Here is a 21,261-nt window from a genome sequence, read left to right on the forward strand (position 1 = left end):
CCCCAGGGGCCCCTCTACTTGTACTTTTATCAGTGGTTAAGATCAAGCAACTCTTTTATATATTGGTCTGGTTTGTCCTCTAAGGCCTCAAGTATCCCATTAAGTCAGTAGCTCTTTCATTTCATTTCTTGGTATTTCCCCTGTCCCCTGCCATTTGCAAACCATTTTATTCTTGTATGATTCCATAGTCAGTCAAAGTAAGCTTTCCTGAAGTTGCCAGACCATATCAACATGTTATGCAAACTGAAATCTACTTTGGAGACAGGAACAATAGCAGAAGATTAAAATGTATTCACATAAAAAGGTAACAAACAGCTCAAGGTTCTGGTGTGAGAGCCAAATCATTTGCATTCCTAGCCCAGCTCCTCTACCTACTAGCCCTATGACTTTGAGAAGTCACTTATGACTGTTGGGACTCAGTGTCCTCTTCTACAAAGTGGAGGTAATAACTACAACAATATCTACGTGATAGGGTCGTCATCTGGCTTGAATGCACATGAAATACTGCAGAGTCTGTCACACGGTGACCAAATCCATGCAAGCTGTAGTGAATAACCTCATAGCTGAGCCTGGGCGAGGGTGGGGAGGCTGACTCAGCACTCCAGGGTAGCAGAATGTCCCCTTGGGAAGTTACCACCTCCCAGCACTGCCTGCTGCCCTTGGGAAGGAGTAGGGCAGTGGGTTTGTAAAGAGAATGCTTTCAGGAGAGGGAGAAGTAAACAAAGCTTTAAGCTTTAGGGATCAAATGGCGAAGTACTGGGTTGGGGGGGTGGATTGTGAGCTTTATCATAAATTCCCCTAATCTGAGGAAGAGGGAGGTGGGGATTATGAGGAAGCAGTCTAGACAAGGCAAAGGAGTTGACATTCTCTATCCAAAAAGCTTTACACATCTTAAATGCTCAAGATGTTCCCAACTAATATAGAAATAGTTACATTCACAGTTACATTCACATAGTAAACTATTTCTGAGGAAACAAACAAAAGAAGTGGCAATTTGAAAAGAAAGTTATCGCCAGGTGAAAGTGCAATGACAAGGCGTCAAGGGCAAATGGGTGTTAATGAATTATCTGAATGCAAAAGTTAGGAAAACAAAAGCTACACAGAATTGGTAAGGTCAATTAGAGGTCAAAGGAACAAAATCAGCCTGAAAAACTTAAGGTATGATGAGAAACACTAAATATTTGAGAAACTGAATAAAAACAGGGGCTTAATTTTCCAGAGTACTACCTTTGAAGGCTTCTAGAAAATAGGTAAGTATATATTTTTATTTCAATCCATAATTCCTCTGCACCTTTCCTTCCACACCTCTTATCCTCTTTCTTCCTTAAATACCCAAGATCTTCATACTGTCCTACTTCTCTACAGAGCACCCTGCTGACACCCAGGAAAATTCCACAAAGTTCTTTTTTCCTCTTCCTCTCCATCCCTCCCAATACAGGGCCTTGATCTCCACTAGACTGTAGGAGGGTAGAGGGAGGTAAGCATGTACTTCCTGAACTAGGTGTTTCGTTGTTTGGGGTTTTTTTGTTTGTTTGTTTGCTTTTTTAAGATTTTATTTATTTATTTGACAGAGAGAGTGCACAAACAGAGGGAGCAGCAGGCAGAAGCAGACAGAGAAGCAGGCTCCCCACTGAGCAGGGAGCCCGAAGGGGTGGGGGGGCTCAATCCCAGGACCCTGGGATCATGACCAGAGCTGAAGCCAGACACTTAACCAATTGAGCCACCCAGGTGTCACTAAGCTAGGTGCTTTTAACCTCACAATTAAAAGTACCCAGATGTGCCAGTGCTCAGGAATGACCTTGAACTACAATTTCTACAACAAGAGAATCAACATTAAAAATATTATAAGACCAGCCAAATCCTGAGCATTTGGGTATCTAAATATGCTTCTTTAGGGAGCATGAGTTAGAAATCCATTTTCTCTGAACTCCTGACTTGATCTTCCTCACTTTGTAGGGTATAATCATTACTCAAATGACAATTGTACTCACAGATGTGGGCATGCAATATTTTGGGGGGGGGGGAATCTCAAAAAAAATTCCAGTGGGATATCTCTGCATTTTTAATTTACTGAATATTTCCTGTAATACTATATTTCATTTAATGTCTATAGATTGAATTCAGGTTGGCTATCAATATATAAGGCATCACCACCTTAAACGCATTGTACAATGTAAAGGCACAAGGCTTCAACAGAGTCCCACAGCTCTTAAGCTATGAAACCAGACTTTTCAGTCCCCGGATTCCTGGCCAGGGCACTCCAGCTTTGGGGACACCACCCTCTTGGTTTCTGAGGAGATGCCTGAACTGTCCTTCTGTCTCTTAATCGCTTTTATTCAGCTCAGGGTACCCTCTAATCACAAATGCCAACTAATTGCCAGGGAGTGGAACTGGATTAGGAAATCTCTGATCTTCTTTATGCCTCTTCCACATAAGGATTAAGGGCAAAATTTCTTTGGCATTCCCTTGGAGGCACGTCCCGCCCCAGCTCTCCGCACTGGCTCTCACTCTGGCCAATCCTCTTTTCTTTCAAACTCTGGTCACATCATCTACACTCTGTAAACAGAGGCTTTCCACTAATGAAATGTAACAGTCTCACATAAATATGCATGTGAACTGTCACATGCCATAACATCTGGTGTGCACATCTGCCTTAAATCTCTCCTTTAAAAATTAGAGCCCATGATGGTTCTTCTCTCCCTTGAATTTGGACTTAATGACAGATCTGCAAATTATTAAAGAAAATGTGTACATGTCCAGTGGCTAGTGTGACAGAGCTGAAACATTCTTGGCTAGAATGTGTACGTTTCACCTCATTCCCTCATCAATGAATAATTTCCATTGTGACTCTTTTAAGATTTTGACAATTCATTAAGTGAGGAAAGAAAGGTTTGCAGTATGTTCAACAATTTTCAAGTTTCAGGAATAGGGTCAGAAATATTGTGTCTTATCTAAAGAAGGGGATCTATGTCCTGCTTGCTCTTGGTGACACACAGACACTTACCCTGTACCCGAGAGAATTTATCCCTCAACTGTCTGCTCAGCCACAGATAAAGTCAAGCTCTAACTTCCTCACTTCGTTACATTAAGTCCAGGCTCTCAGGAAGCTCTGCTAAAACAGTAGAAGATACACTTTCCTCACCAAAATGATTGGTCCCACCCCTCCACCCTCCGCCAACCATGACCACAATAGTTCTTTAAAACTTGCTCTGTTGGAAAGACTGAAGAAAGAACACCAAAGGAGGCAGTAGTAGCAAGAGGAAGGTTAAAGGGAGAGAGAGTGGGAGGAAGTGGGAGTCTGGGGCAGCCGAAATAAAAGCTGTAATGTCTTTGGATTTGCTTATCTAGCACTAACCTTACCTGTCACTAGCTTCAAATTGGACCTGCCATTTGTGTAACTTAATGACCAGTTTCGAGCCTGCTCCGAACACAGGTTCTTATGATGCGGATCTCTCTGTCTCTGCCCTTCAGCGTGTGTGCAGGCTTTCTTAATGAGACTTCCAGCCTGCTGGCGTGCCTTTCACAGCCTACACGCCAGTCCTCTCTTCTCTGGGTCCTACCAGATGCCCCTGAAATAGCCCACTGCCCAGAACCCAGCAGGCTGGGGACTCTGATGGCTATGACAATTATAAGAGGCTAATTAGCTCACCAGAGCAGTGGCAACCTTGCCTTTCCTGTGCAGTCACCGTGCAGTGTTTGCTCCAGAAATTTCTCCACAGCAATGTTACAGGCTGTTCTTTTTTACCCTGAGAGGTGAAAACAAAATAGGAACTAAATTTGGAGTGTTCAAAGCCATCTGGATCAGATGTGGCAGAGACAAGATGGCCTGGAAACTTTTCCAATACTTGTTATGAAAAGAGAGCTGCCAAGGGCCCAGAAAGCAAACTCTGTCCGGGTGGATAGAGGTGATGAAGGTGACGCTACACTGTAATTTCTCTGTCAGAAAGCCCTCACCTAAAAGCACTCAACACTTCCCTTTTCCCAGTTCTGTGTTGTTTTGTTGCAAAAGTCACAAGAAACTTCTCTTGTGTCTTTCTAAGAGGAGTCTAGAAGAAACTGCAAACAAGTTTCCATGTGTTTTCCTTCTTTGATAACTATGAATGGGAAGACAGTATCTTGCTTCTGGGCTGTCAAAATCAACTTGGTATTATGGGGAAAATATAGAATTTGGAAGGATAGGCTCTGGGTCCAAGTCCCAGAGTGGCTGCTTCTGGCTGTGTGTCCTTGGGCAAGTCATTTGCTTCACCCGAGCTTCGTTCTTTCATCTGCAAAATGGGAATAATATTACCAACATCTGTCTTACTAACCCACAAGAGCAATAAAATAAAGCATTTTATATGAAATATACCCTATATGACTAGTTACACACTGTGTAAGTTGGTCTCTATTTTTTAAAATAGAATTGTTTTATTTTTCTCATTGTAAAAATATGTCTGCTTATTCTAAAACTTTTCAGAAAATACAGGAAGATAGAAAGGGGAGTGAAAAGTGTTTCTATTTCCAAAGGGATAACCACTAATATATTGATATTCCTTCAAGATTTTCTTCGTGTAATACTTCATTTTACCAAATGGCCATCATAATATACTAATTGTTTGTAAAATGCAATTTTTATTTAATGTCATGTGAAACAATGTGAGCTGTTAGTTTTACTATAAAAAAGAAAGTAGCCCAGATGAAAATTGAAGATAGCACAAATATAGCCAGCATATGGCATTTCTCCACCACGTCAAAGTGAATTATTCATAAGCATTTGTCAGAAATATCCAAGGTTACTGAGCTATTCTGGAACAACAGGGTACAAATTCTGAGGCAGAGATTGTTACATGTTCAATAAAACCTACTTCCTTTTCCTCCTGGGCACTTAGCAAACCTATATTTGCTATGCTCCCTTGCATTTAGATGTAGTCACGTGACTGAGTTCCTGCCAATAGACACAAGTGCGAGGGCTGTGTGAATGGAAGTGGGTAAGAAGAGGGTGTGTCTTCCCGATGGACTCTCTTGTCCTCCCATCAGCTGGTTGGAAGGAGCCTATAAACCTGAGTCCTGGAATGACCTTGAGGTAGCCCACCTGCCAAACACACGCTGGACTTGACATAAATAAAAAATAAGCTTCTACTAAACTACTGAATGTCAGAAGTTCATAAGAACAGCTGGCTTTACCTCCCCTCACCAGTGAACTTTTTAACATACTTTCATGTCACAAGTGTAGACTAAAACTTGAAAGAGATCCAGAATTTTCCTTAAATGTAGACAGAGCTGAAACTCATTCAGTGATTTAATTTCAACACTGAAAGAATCACTCTTCTCACTTACTTGGTACAAATAAATCTCTACCCACTCCCTTACAAAAATTTCTAAATTGCTGTTCCTAGGTTTCTCTTCTTCTACATAAAATTAAGACAAAAATCCTTGAGAGAGACAACACATTCATTTCACTAAATGACCTAAACCATACTAAGCATGTGTTAGTGGTTATGCAAAGAAACTCCCTGGCCTCAAAGGATGAATTAATACTGTAACAAAAGCAACAACACTAGCATAGATTTAATTTTAATTACAGGGAGACAGTATCATATATAATTGCTAAAATATAGGTTCCGTGGAAGTAAGATCTTTGTCTTTCTCTGACACATATGTGCTATGTTGAAAGCACATGGTAGGCTTTGGGCACAATTTGCTCAGACTATTGAATTAAATTGGTGAAGAACATCTAACTATTAAATGTACTTAACTATGAACGAGAATAGTCAGGGAAGGCTGAGTGAAGAAAATGGGACCTGGGCCATATTCCCTAAAGTTTTCATGGCAAATGATCGTATCTCTTCAGCCCACTAGGCAAGCAAAGGGCGTCTTGCAGCCAAAGAGGCAGTTATCAGGATTTCAGCGGCTGGCGGTGCTCAGCTCAGCGGTGCACTGAGGCTGCGTGGGCAGCAGGTGCAGGAGAGGAGCGGACAGAACACTGAGCAGTCAGCTTGGACTGCTCAGGATCTGCTGCACAATGAGTGTGGACAGTATCAGGAAGTATTTGTCCAGGTGCGATGGAGCAAGATTTGGAGAAGTTTTTTCACACTTTTACTGAAGTATAAATTACACACTATAAAATGCACCCATTTTCAGTGTACAGTGTGGTCAGTGTGACTATATTTATACAGTTGTATGAGCGTTCCCATGATCTGGTTTTCTAACACTTCCAGAATGTTCCCTCATACTTGTTTGCAGGCATTCCTCAATCCCACCCCAGGCAACCAAATGATTTCTTTTCTGTCTCTGTGGTTTTGCCTTTTCTGGATATTTCATACAAAGAAAATCGCATACTATATGTTCTTTTGTGACTGGCTGCTTTCACTTAACATAATTTTTTTAAAGCTTTTCTAAGTTGTAGCATGTGTCAGTGGTTCATTGCTTTGAATCACTGAACAGCGTTCCACTCTGTGCATATAACATGTTCTGTTTCTCAGTTCATCCGTTGGTGCTTGGAATCGTTCCATCTCTTTTATCTTGAAAAAGCACAGGTTTCAGTCTCTCGCCCCAGGGGATTGTACCCCTCTTGCCGGCAATGCTGCTGATTCTGCGGCCAGACCCATCCTGCCCGAGAGACCTGAAGGGGGAGAAGGTGCCTCTGACACAAAAGTGTCACAAAAGCTCTTATCCAAGCTCTAGCAGTTTTTCAAAAACAAATGCTTCAATTTGTTTTCCTCCGGAGCCAATTTCCAGGGCTCTGAAATTGTGGATTTTGATGATTTTGACCAGTTGGATACAAAGAAATCACTGATCTCTTCCTGCTATTATCATAGATACCCACACGTCCCTTCTCTTCTGAAGTATCTTGAAAATCGGGACAAAAACCTGATTCTCTATGAGAACCAATATAAAAGCATTACACCGAGTTTAGAAATGAAACAACCTATGTGATCCTCAGAGCTGGTAGTAATGGAGTAGTGTGCGGAAGCAGTTGGACAGTAAAGATTTCAACCAGGAAACTCTTGTATTAGTCAAATGGAAAGGTTTGTAAGAATCTTAGGTCATTGTAAATGCAATGTAAATCTATTCCAAAGTTGTTGTTGACAGAATGTTCTATTTCCCAGCCACATTGCAATTTTCATACTATTGAATGTATGTTTTTGAGGCTATAGGTCCCTATCTTTTCTGCTTTAGGCTATAGGTCCCTATCTTTCTTGCTTAGAGCTTGAAGTGACACACAGCTTGGAGACCATTTCCACATACTAGGTGCCCATTCTCGTTAAGTATCTTGAAGCTGCCATGCTTCCTTTGGCCATCGGCAGTTGCACATATAGGGTGCAACTATATATGTTATAGTTGCATAACTATATGCAAACTATATGCAAACCTTTTTTGACCACCTTTGTCACCTCCAGTTACAGTTTAATAGCACATTCCCCAGGAAACCTCACATGACTTCATAAGGGCCCTTCCAGAAAGTTGAAAAGCCATATTATAATTCTATATCTGCACATCAATTTCCCTGATTAGATTTACGTTCTGAGAGGGTAGGGCCCATGCTGCCTGGTTTACTATTACATTCCCAAAACTCGGTGAACCTTTAGAAACAGAATATGTGTTTTGTTAATACCTACAAAAGCGCTTTAATGGGAAGTTGCACAGGATTCTTGTTAAGGGGACCAAGTCCTATGGCCTTTGGCAGATTACTTAACCTGTCAGAGCCTCAGTTTGATTTTGAAAAGTGGGGATAATCTTTGCACTTATGAAGGTTAAATGGAAAGATGCATTGCAAAGATGGCATAGAACAAATAACATGTAATAAATGTTAACTATTCATCAGGAAGCAATTACAATCCTTGCTGGTGGCAGTGGAGAGCCTAGGTGACCTGGCCGCCCCTCTCTGGACCACACAGTGTGAATGCCAAGACTCGGGTTTCTCCTGGATGTTCCCGGCCAGTCAATGACTGGGCTGTGGGGTATGGTGCGGGGCCACTCCTTCAGACAGAAGAGTCATTTCTAAAATGCAACTCTATCACGAGGCCTCTGCTCCATCCAGGCAGCATTTTTCCTAGTACTGCTCTGTGGTGTGAATTTCTTTCTATCTTCCTCCATGGCCTCCACCCCCATCTCCTTTCACAGGTGTCAGGCCAAGCCTCTCCCTGCCCATTCCTAATTCTTTCCATGAACTTTCCCTGGCATTCCTGATTCTTTCCATGAACTTTCCCTGGCATCCCTGTAACAGCATCCCTGTGCGCCTGAGGCCAGCCTGCTGTCTGCTTTTCAGAGGATTCAAACTAACACAGGTGGTGTCATGTCAAGGCTGGACCAAGGAAACAGGGACTGGAAGAGGGGTCCAGGGTCTGCTTCATTCTCTACCTGGAGGACAAAGGGGAGGCCAGCCTGAGCTGTGTGTGGCCCATTTGCTGCAGAGTTCTTTGCTGGTGACCTGGAAAAACATCCTGGCAGAGGGAATGCCTCTCCAAGGGCAATGGTCCAGGCACTTGAAAGATGTGAAGGAGTAATCACTATAAGGGCAGCAGAATTGGCTGGTAATTACTAAGTTGTACTGAGACCCCACAGGAGCATAATGTGGAACTGTGGGCCATGAATAAACAATTAAAGGTAAACGTGAGAGCCAAAGGGCCTTTTCTGTTGCTTTCAAAGAGCCCCTTAACTACTGTAGTGAGAGGTCTGACTCAGTCAAGGAACAGACTCATGTGAGAGAGACACAGCGCTCCCTAGAAGTTTCAGTGGTCAGCCATGGCAGTCTGTTTTACTAAGTTTAGAGCCCCGATTAAGACAACTTTGGACCCAGAAACATGGGATAGGGCCTGTTGATGGATGTTCCAGAGGAATTTGGTTCTGAAGATCCTAGCCCTCAGAGCTTGTGGGCACCCCTCCCCCCTCCCCCACTAGGAGCCAGCACTTCCTCCATTCTGGAAAATGATATAGAGCCCTCTCTTTCTCCAACAAGGTTCATGGTGCCTCCCTCAAGAGCTGCCCCCACCTCTTCTAGGTACCACGCTCATAAGTAGAGTTATAAACCAGCTGGGAATATTTTGAGCCTGATAAAGCAGAAAGGATATTGTATATTAAGAGACCGGTAAAAATCAATGTGCATATAGCAGCAGCAGCCAAGGCAGTGCCCTTGGGTTTTGAGCAGCTGAAGAAAGGCACCAACACAGCCAAGAATGGCAGTGGAAGTTCTCCTCTGAGGAAAAGGCTGTGAGCGAGAGAGGCTGTCCAGGGCTGGGTTCATTAATGCCCATAAGGCTGACAGGTCTTGAGTCACTAAGGACCATAGGGTGCTCCTTAGCCATCAGAAGCTGGGCAGCTGACATTCCTGGAACAACTAGAAAAGTTGGAGGGCCAGTCAGTGCAGGGAGAAGTATGGAGATGGTTAATAGAACATAACATCCCTAGAGGTAAAACACAAGGGTAGTCAACAAGGATGCTGCCTAGTATCTGTATCCAGAGAAGGCAGAATCAAGGAGCAAGAAGCTGAGAGCAGTTGCTCCAATAAAATGTCATAATCACTTGTCCAGATCCAGAATCCACTGGTTAGAAGGAAGGAATCTGCAAAACTGCAGCCAGTATATACTCTAATGATTCCCCAATTTTCCCTTTCCAAAAGGGACCTATGAAAGTTACTTTGGTAGTTGTACCACAGAAAGTGGTACCACTCAGACATGATGAGGACTGTTGGACCCAGGGTCTAAACTGGTCTCAATACCAGAAATCCAAAGCCCCACCATAAACCATTCAAAATACAGGAGGTGCTGAACAACCAAATAGGAACAAAATGACTCAGCCAGTTGTCATCAATTAAGCTTTTACACCACCATTAAGCCACCAAGACCTATCAAAGTGACCACTGAGGGTGAGGGCAGAGTAGACAGCAGATGAGGCCAAGGGCAAATACTAGTTGGGATCCCCAGACCTACTATATTGACAGGGGCTGAAGTGTGATCCACTGATCTCCCCCCTCTAAGTTAGCCTACAGGAGGAACGGTCTAGGGCTAACACGGAGGAGCTATTCCCTGAGTCTGCACAGAGATTTTAATCTTCACAGCTCAAGGGGTCACTGTGATGGCCATGAAAACACACCACCCACATCTCTTACTTGAGGGAGTAGAGTTAATTGACTGATGCAGCTACTCCTCTGGATATACCATAGCATTCACACTGAGGATACTATTACCCAGCAGTCAGTGAGTGAGCAACCAGTGCTCCCAGTCAGTGAGCAACAATGGTGAGAGCACTAATGCAGACCAGTTCCTCTGGGATATGGGACCATCTGATGAATGAATTGGCCATCAGCATTCTCCATCAGCCTGTTGAAACTATCTTAAAACTGCTCTGTAGTCTGAAGTTCTTCCTAGTTCTTCTTCTTCTTCTTTACCCTGTATCAGTCTGAAGGCTCTCCCTTCACACTCCTGCTTTCTCCCTGTATCCTTCACATTTCTCCAGTCACTTCCCATAAGTCTAACTCAACACTGCATCTACTTTTCTGAAGAGCACTGTCATGAAGCCAGGGACACACAGGATTGTTTTTGCTCAAGAAGGTAGTGATATGCTGCACAGTCTTCCAGTTCACACACTTTTCTTTGTTTGTTTCTGGGCTGGAATTTATCCCAATCTTTCAGGAGGCATCACTTGCCTTATTTTGATTTGTTTCTTTGTTTTGTTTTGTTTTTGTACATTTCGTGCTGCACTCAAACTAGCACATGGATTTTATACCAGTGAGAAAGAGGAGTTCATTTATTCTCCAGTGAAATGAACAGGCCTCGAAATATATGTAAAGAATGAAATGCTTCGGAGACTAAAATACAAGAAGATAAAACTAGTCTTGCAGATAAAGCTATAGAAAAAAATAAATCTAGGAAGTGACAGGTGCCTAGAGAGCTGGAGGAGGACAAGAGGAGAAAAACGAAGGAGAAATATTCACCTTTCTCCCTGACTTCCCTCACTGATCTTCTATAAACTGCTACTGGAATTTCCCTGCTACCATATTTGCAATTGCATCAGATAAAATGAATGGAAGAGTAATTGGAATCACTACACCTTAGCCCCTTTCTCCTCAGCTACAGAATAACTCATTTATCAATCCTCTCATTCATTCAACTAATCATCATACAATAGAGGCCTTCTTTTATATTATTCTGAGTGCTGATTTTGCTCCAAATTCTCATTTAATACAAAATTCTTTGCTAAGGCACTGCTCTTGCACAAATCTTTTTTTTTCCCCCCTTACCCAGATTCTAAATTCGTTCAACCTCTGATCTCTGCTCAAAACTCTCCTATGTTTGATTTCTAAGATAGGGTGAACCCAACTGACATTTTTTTACATCTCAGCAAGTCAACTCTAGGAAGATGCAAGTCATCTAGCCTTTGAAAAGCCCCCGACTCTCAGAGATTCCTGGGTTCGTCCTTCATGAAGAGGGGTAGAAAGCCAAGGAATAAAAGAGAAAGCTGGAGAGAAATTTGCAGTATGAAAATTCATTTTAGATGAATATGTAAGAATTTCCTAGTGGGAAAGGTTAAAGAGTTCCCCCAAAATAGTATTCCTCACCCAATGACAAAGAATTGATGTTTTTCAACTAGGGTACTCTGAGTATTGACAAAATTCAAGTACTCCAAGGAAAGTATTCTAAGTTGCTGTCAGGTGTTCACTCAGTATGAAATAATTTCATTAATTTCATTAATAGCAGGCCTCACTAGGGAAAAACCAAAACCAGAACTATTTCCTTCAGGTATGTATTGGGACACAAGTGAATGAAAAACAGCAACAATGACAACAAAAGATTAAGGCCCTGAGATTAAACCCATCCAACTGCTCAGCTAGGGGCCTTGCATTTTCTAGAGAGCTGCCCCTAAACATTCTAAAGGAGATCCTTTTCTGAACAAGTTGTTTCGCTTTTTGTTTCTGTCCACATTAAGTATACAGAATATGGCCCCTTGCTACTAAGAGTGGCACCCCAGCATATCGCTATCACCAGCAGGTTTGTTCTACAAGAGGACCCAGACCCTACCTCACAACCGTGGAAGCAGATTCCTGTTTTAACAAGGACCTCAAGAGACATGCCAACACATTTACATTTGAGAAGCATGGCATAGCTCAGGGGACACACCAAGACCTGGGAAATTGGCTTAGATTTCAGACTCTGCCGCTTACTAGCTGACCAATTGCATACTGTCCTTGTATTCCAACCTCCACCGTCAGAGGTAATCTCTGCGTATTCTTTCTCTTATTTCTAGTCTTTGTTTTTACTCCTTCTTATATTTCTCTAGCCATAAATTTTCCATATTCCTAATACATTAACCTTCTTTGCTCACCTGTATTCTTACTGGATATCTTTGCATAAGGAGGAGAGAGTAGACATGCATGTAATATACATTCAAATGCAAACATCCTACCCCAGTTCTATGCGTCCCAATAAAACTGACAAAAGAATGAGGTCGTTTGGTGAATACAAAGGCTATTTGACTATTTCCATGCTTTCCATACCAAGCTGTCTGCCAGATTTTGGGCCAATCTTTGAATTAGTAGCCAATTTGTATGTAACTAGTTAATGCAAAGTTTCTGTTTCTAACAGATTCTAACTCATCACTACACTTTGCTTTTCTTTGAAAAGCTAAAATATGACTGATGATACATAAATTATTCTTACATTAGCCAACATGTCATACTACAGTTTCTTTTTTACAAAATGAAGGCCTGCTCTAAATTATCTTTGTGGGTGCCTCCAGCCCTGAAGTCCTATATTCTAATTGTAATTTGAGGATTCCTCAGAACAAAACATTTATTATTAAATATTACAAGGCGGGTAGCATGATTTAATGTGCCCTCCTCAAGACTTCCTCTAGATCCATGCATCTGAAGAGCAGACTTGGCCTCCCAAATCTCCCAAATTCTCTTCATTTGGTTCCAGCAAAACTCAGTCTCTTAGAAATCAAGAACTCTCTGGACAGACACTTAAAAGCAAGCTCCTTAAAATTTTAATCCCAAGTCTCATTTTAACTTAATTATTTATCTTACTGCGAATGTCTAACACCTCTATCAATTTTCTAAAGATAAATATGTATGAGGTTTGGACCCCAAAATTAAACTCTGAGATTTTGAGACTGATTTTTAAATGAAGCTAGACAGCAGATCCAGCTTCTGAATAAAAATTTACAGGAATGTGTAATTGAATCACTTTGCATTCCTCACAGAGGAGAAACCCTTTCTGCAAATATTCCTTTTCCTATAAATTCCACAGAATTTTCTGATAATAAATCTTGATGGAGCTGGTAATCTAAATACCGATTCTTTGGTATATCTGAATAACTGATATTTTAGAGCATGTATTAACAGCTTTTGAACAGAAATAAATAGAAACCTATCAATGTCCATATGTTCAGAACATCAGATATTTAACCCTTAAGGTACTCAGCTATTACTAGTAGAGATTTAAGAGTTGTGGTTGTAAAAACAACACGTCATATTTAAATGTTAGCTACTAATTTCTCACTAGCTCCTGCTAGCTTAGTTACGGATTTACAATGACTCAGTACACTGATGAGGTCTGTGCACGGTAAGGGGTGAAACAGCAACAATTTACCTCTACTGATCACTCATTATGTACCAGAGATGCCCTAATCTTAATCTTCACAAATACCTTTTATAGGTAAGGAAACTAAGGTACAGAAAGACAGAATAAAGTGTGCAAGGTCACACAGGTGGTAACCAGCATAGTGACAGTTTGAACCGAAGCTGACTTCAGATTTTATGCCCTTAGCCTTGACACTGCTGTCCTATCCAACTCCAAATATAACATACATTTTATATTAGTAGATTGGGTTATGTTATATTTGAACATATTATGTTCTACCCATATATTAACAGCTTATGATGACATTGTATGGTATTATGGGATGTTACATTTTATATGATGGTGGTCCTTGGATTCAGAAATAGTAATTATTGGGATGCCTGGATGGCTCAGTCAGTTAAGCTGCTGCCTTTGGCTCAGGTCGTGATCCCAGGGTCCTGGGATCAAGTCCTGCATTAGGTTCCTTGCTCAGCAGGAAGCCTATTTCTCTCTCTGCCTCTGCCTGCCACTCTACCTGCTTGTGCACGCACGCTCTCTCTCTGACAAATAAATAAATAAATAAAATCTTAAAAAAAAAAAAAAAAAAAAGAGAAATAGTAATTATCATTTAGGTTCATTGCGCTGCAGAACCCCTTTCTCTCCACTAACGCTTACAACAGAACTTCTGTTTACCCTGTACCTTAAAAAAAAAAGAAAAGAAAAGAATAAATAATTGAACAAACAAAAAACAATAAGAAAATAATCCAATAAACAACAATAACAAGCCCATTTGCTGGCTCTACTTCACAATAAATACCAGTGTTCTTGGGTCCCACTGTCAGTGCCCCTCTCCTTCAGGGGCTGAAGACCCAATTGCCTTGAGGAATTGAAAGAACTGTAACAGCTGGTATAGCCTGGGGGGGTTGTTTGTGAAAGTGCTCATCCTGAGAGCCCATGTGCATCTGCAGGAGGTGAACCTCCATACCATCCCCGGCCTTGGTAGCCCCATATTACCTAACCCTATAATTTTTCCAGGGAAGTCAGAAATAATAAATTTTAAAATTTGAGAAATTTAAAAACCAACTATAAAACACTGGATTGGTAACAAATAGCATGGAGGACATGGGGAGTTAGAGAGGAGAAGGGAGTTGGGGGAAATTAGAAGGGGAGGTGAACCATGAGAGACTATGGACTCTGAAAAACAATCTGAGGGGTTTGAAGTGGCAGGGGGGTGGGAGGTTGGGGTACCAGGTGGTGGGTATTATAGAGGGCATGGATTGCATAGAGCACTGTGTGGTGCAAAAATAATGAATATCGTTATGCTGAAAAATAAAAACAAAACCACTGGAATGGTTAAAGCATCTATGTAGGCAGATAGTTCATACTCATGGCCTGGATACCATCTGGATTTCAGTCTATCATCTCAGTTCCTCTGGTCTCTATTTTCTTCCTGGATTAGATCATGTACCCCCTTGGCTTCAGTGCTATTCTAACATGTATGACTTCCCAAAGTATTTTTGACCTGACTGCTGGACTCTAGATCCTAATCTCTAATGACCGCTTAGGCAAATACTTGTTCAGAGGCATTCAATACACAATGGATGAGTTGATAAGAAGCTCCCTATCTGTAAATATCCTCCATCTGGAGTGATCTCTACATTGGTTAATATAACATTTTCTATGCAGTCATCCAATAATATTTAACTCTTCATTTTTTTTAACCTCACAGAGCTTATTGATAATCAAATTGAACTGATTCTGCCTCAAGATATGTCTGAAATCTCTTTAATAATTTCCATGCAGTCTGTTAAGTAAGCTGAGATTTTTCTAGGTTTTTAAGCTGCAAAATTATTTCTTTTAACAAAATTTTTCTTAGAAGTCTACTTGCAACAGCTATCCCATCTCTAAAGACCTCAGTGTTCTCCCAAAATGCAGTTTGAAAACCAGTCATAAAAATAGACCTACCAATCAGCTTTCCCACCTCAGTTGTTTCCATCTACCATATTGCTATAAAAATATTCTTTTTGGGGTGCCTGGGTGGCTCATTCGGTTAAGTGTCTGCCTTCAGTTCAAGTCATAATCCTAGGGCCCTGGGATTGAGCCCCACTTCAGACTTCCTGCTCAGTGGGGGCTTTTCCTCTTCCTCTGTGTCAGGTCTCTCTCAAATAAATAAATAAATAAATAAATCTTTAAAAAATTATCTTTCTGAAATAGATTTGATCAGATTTCTATTTAGAAAGTTTTGGTGGTACACCATTAACTGTAGCATGAAATCCAAACTCCTTAACATAATTTTCTACCTTTTACAACCTGAGTATATATCCAGTCACTCATCACACCTCAGTGCACACTTCAGCCACACTGACCTATTGTCTAGCTACTCTTGGGTCCCTTGCTTGGTGCATTCTACTATTTTGGCCAATAAAAATTTGATCTAGATCTAAAAAGGTACTGGAGAGATAAGTCTGAGTTGTGACTTGCTTCCCTAATTCCATACTGCCTGTCCAAATGTAACTGTTAGGCATTTTCACTCACACTGAAGAATTCCTCACAATGAAGGAAGAGAACTATTGTTTCTGTAACAGCAATGAGCTATACATGCTTAGTTTTCAATCACTGAATCCCCTTTAAGGTGGCATTCACAAGCATGTATGATGGACATCTGATATCACTTTGTTCATTAACTTGAACTGTCCTCATTACTGATCATTATTATCGGGCACTGTTACCAAGCCCTCAACTGACCAAAACACTTCTGGTTATAGTTCATGGACTATTCATTTTCAAGGACACAGTCACTAAGGAAATGTTTTGAGCATCTATTTTGTGTCCTGTATAATTAAGGCCACATAAAAAGAATGACACATTTTCTATGGTCAAAAATGTCATCTAGTTCAGAAAACAGAACTAAAGTATCAAACAATTTATGATCAGCATAAAGCAATATGCAACTGAGAAATTAAACTTTACAGATGATTAATGTTAAAAGAATTCAAGAGAAGTGTGTTCTAGATTTCTTATCATAAACCTCATGAAGGAGAGTGTGTTAACCAGGGATTTGAAAATCTGGGAAGAATTATTTGAGAGGAAAATGTGCTTCAGGTCAAAGAATTAATGTAAGCAAAGGTACAGAGGTTAAAAACAAACTGGCCTGGAACTACACCAGAAAGGGATGGATGAGAATACTGAGTAATTAAAAGTACTTTAAATCCAGAAAGAGTTTCAGATTTTCATAGTAGGCCACTGAACACTATTTTGTGTGTGTTTATGTGCATGGTTTTGAAGACTGAAGATGATACTGTACTGTACACTGGTAGAGTGTGAGGAAAGCAGGAGTCTATGCAGTAATTGAGGTTCGAATGGGATCAGATTAGTGTCAGTAGTCAGCAATGGAGAACTGCCTCCTGTGAAAGGAGAACCAACAGGCCTTCTAAGAGTCTGGATTTTAGTAATAAAAGCAAGAATGGGCAGCACTAAGTGACCATGGGATTTTCATCTTGAGTGATAGAATAACTGTGTTATTTTTCGACAGACACAGGAGTTAAATTGAGTGATTAAAAAAAAAAATGTTCTTTTTCTTAAAAACACACACACACACACACACACACACACAGACACACACCAAACATTGAATTTGAAGAGCTCTCTTAAGCTGGTTTCTTTAGAAAGCAGAGCCTGAGGCAATGATTAACATGTGATGAATTATTTGCAAGTGTTCACCCTAAGCAGCAAAGGTAAAGGTACAGCCAAGTGAAGTGAGGAAGGAAGTGATCCTTTCCTGGACTGGCCATCCTCTCACAATGAGCCCAGGAGAGGCACAAAGGTGACTTACCAACGAGCTTTTCTCAGCTCACAGGACTTTTCCATATAGGCTAGGTGGAAAAAACATATTTTGGATTAATCTGTGGGTTATAGGAAGATGGGAAATCAGTCTCCTTGACTGCCTTCCAACTCCTATTTCTCATTGGTCAAAATTCACTCTAAGATTTAACTCTTCCATCACCTGGCCCTCAGGTAGGCACTTGGGATGCCAGAAGCCATAACCTGAAATTTGGGGTTTTACCTAAGATCTGACATGGGGGAGCCTGAAATTCTAGACATATAGCTGCTCAACCTGGAGTAGAGGCAAAGGGAAGGACTTGCACTCCCCGGGGAAATGGCAAGTGGCCATCGTACTATTCTGGAAGTGGCTGGTACCTTTGCGAGGAAGAACATGTCAGAGAGGCTCTACTATAAGACATATCTGATATGAAAAAAAAGACATATCTGATATGATAAATTATTCCTCAAGAGGAATTAACTTGCAGAAAATTGGACATATGCATCGAAGCCTGGAGAAAGACTTGTAACAAATGTTCCAGGTCGGGGTTTATAATTTTCCTCCGTAAAGTTAAAATTGGAACTTAAAAGAATAGATATACCCTTGGGAGAAAGAACACATAAGAGACAAGTGGGCAAAGATGAAAATCTAATATTGGGAACTGAGGAGCATAAAGGAAAAGTAAGGGGAGAAGAGAAATATTGTGTCATGGTTTAAAAAAATACTAAAACAAGAATAAAATGAAATCCGGGCATGATTTATACCAAGGAACTAGGAATGAGGAAAATTTTAGAAGAGTATCTTTGGAACAGTGTCCAATGTACCAGATTGGTCCAGAGGAATGAGGAGAGAACAAAAAGAAGTTGTGTTGTCAAATGAAATAAAATACCTTTTACCCTCCAAAACTAGATGTGGGATAAAATATTTCTCTGTGAGACAAAAGTCCCAGAGGGAGACATTCTATGAGTTCATCAAGACCTCAGTTTTAGATCTCTCCCTCACAGATGTACAGGGATAGGTGGGCCAGCCTACAGGTCTTCCATGACTCAAGGTCCTGGTCAGCTATAAAGTGTCCTCAGCTGACGTCCGTGTTTGTGGGAAGCTGGGAGAGGTGACAGTGAGTGTTCCTGTACAGAGAGCACACTGTAGTTGCTGGGGAGCCTAGTGCAAGACAACCTGAGAATGAAGTTTATAGGAGAACATAAGGCCAGAATAGGAGAAGATAGGAGGAACACAAGAAGACAGGAGAACATAAGACCAGATAGATGTAGGGGGTTCATGGAGATCAGAGTAAAGAAAAAATATGAGTAGTCTAAGGGGACATCCAGAAGAGTCATCTATGGAGAATCCTGGAAGGTAAGTCCATAGAAGCTGGTATGGACAGAAGGTGGGCTGAAATTAAGGTGAAGACTTGGCTGAGGTTAGTCACAGATGAGCTGTTTTATAATAGTGAGATTTTGAAACACACTGCCTAGGCTCCCAAATCAAGCTTCAACACTTCTTGATTGTGACTGGCAAGTCACCTGGTCACTCTAGGTCTCAGTTCCCTCACTTAGAAAATAAATTTTTTAAGATAATCTATCTTATAAGTATAGGGTGATTTAAGAAAAATGAGTTTAACCATAATGTGCTAACAGAGTTCCTAGAAGATTATAATGATTTGTCTACACCATATATTCACATGAATGTCCCAAAGGTAACAAGTGTAGACTGATTTCATGACCCACCTTCCCAAGGTGGGTCTTACCTGAATAATGGCACCACAACCCACTGGCCAGACATCTAGAAATCACCTTTAACACCTTGTTCCTCATCTTCCACATCTAAACCATCATTAATTTTATAACTTTGCCTCCAAAATATCTACCAAATTCATACACTTTCTGCATCCATACACTTACCACGATAATACAACTTGCTATTCCTCTTTGGCTATGCTATAAAATGGCCCATGAATTTTTTTTTAGTTGTACAACCCCTTGAATTTTCTTCAATCCATTCTCAAATGCAGAGCTCCCCAGGCAATGACATGTATGAGTTACAGGTATGCAAGGAGCAACATATACAACCCAGAGTCTGGCCTTTGAGGACTAAAGAACCAGACACATGGAAGCTTCTATAGCTATTCTGTAGATACAACTTGAGACATGGCCCAAATAATTGTGTCAAATAGACTTGTGCCTCACCTGGCATCATATAGTATGTGAGTAAGCTACAGGATGACCAGTCTAACAATGCACACACGCAAGTACGTTTCACAAATTAGAGCTTCAACATTATATTGGATTTTTTAGTTTTTTTACAAATTCAACTTTTAATATATAACCCAATGCATTGCATCTCAGTTTATGTTCTAGTTCTTTGTATTTTGTATTTCATTTTTCTAATTTTAATTATATTATACAAAGACGATGTAATTATTTTTTTATGGCTCTCACCTAAATACTACCAAATCCCCTTTTGCTTTCACCAGGGCGTGGAAGAAATATCATCATTCTATATGATATGACATGGACAATTTGGGAAACTAGGGCTGCTATCTATAGTCAAAAAGCCTTAAAGCAAATCTGATTATATAACTCCTCTAAGCAATTGCCTAATGGCTTCACTGTGTTATAAGAATGAAGATCAAGATACACAGAAGGGACTACAAACCTTACATGTCTGACCATGCTTCCTCTCTACTGTCATCTTAAGCCCTTCTTCTTCTCATTCTTTGCACTTCAATTACTCTGATTTCTTTCATTTCTTTAAAAGCATCATACCCCTTTCAATCACAGACTTTGTATATGCACATCTCTCTCAACCATGATTCTGTTTCACCCTCGCCTTACACTGTCACCCCACTGATTTCTTTTCATTCTTGAACTTTCAGCTCAAGGTCACTTCTTTAAAGAAACCATATTTGCTCCCCACCTTCCCTAACCCAACTCAGGACTCTTCCATTTATCTATCAAATGTCATGGAAACTTACATTTATCACTGTATCCCTAACACCTAACATAGTACTTAACATTCAAAGATAGGTCTTGAAAAATAGATTGAGGGCTGATTTCTAGCCAGCCATGGGTCAAGTGTAAAGTTGTGAGTTGTGGCTACTTGGCTCAGACTCAGGTAGCTTGACCCTCCTGCACATGGTTTCACCAAGTGTCCAACAGGTTCATTTTTAAGGACTGGCCATGAGCCATGGAGGCTCTTTTTCCTTTTGCTTAAATTTATAAATGTAAAAATCTATAAAGGACTTCCCATATAATAGCAATCAATCATTGAATCCTTCTAATATGACAAAACTGTCTCATTTTTGGGTAACAGCTTCTGTTCTTTGTCAAAATATGTTCATATTTTATATAAATGGTGCACAAAAATATTTGCTGATTGTTTTCATTCAGCATATTACACACATTTTCTCAAATAACTTCTATCATATTATACAACTACATAAGTTCTTCAAAAATATTTATCGAAGAAGCATAATGTGCCAAGCACCATGGAAATACCAGAGAAGAAAAAATTCATTCAATTTATTTGAAAGATACTGAACAAAAAAGTGGGGTTGAAGTGGGAGAGAAAATGGGGTCAAGAGGAATTGCTTTGTTTTGTTTTTTAATTCCAAGAAAAAAGAAAAAAGAACCACATACTTGCGTGCTGATGAGAATGATGTAGTAGAGAGAAAAACTGCTGATATAGGAGAGAGACAGAGATTTGCTGAAGAAATAGCCTTGGGTAAAGAAAGAATGCAGAGCACAAGGCAGGCAGAAGGCAGAGCATGAGGGACAGACTAGAAGGTGAGTAGGTATGGTAGTGGGAGAATGTGGGAGACTTCCTCAACCTGCTTCAGTTTTTTCAATAACTAGAAAAGCAGGAAGAAAAGTGACCAGCAAAAAGTGGGGATGCTGGAGAAGG

This window comes from Mustela nivalis, assembly GCF_964662115.1.
Source record: "Mustela nivalis genome assembly, chromosome: 14".
Taxonomy (NCBI): domain Eukaryota; kingdom Metazoa; phylum Chordata; class Mammalia; order Carnivora; family Mustelidae; genus Mustela; species Mustela nivalis.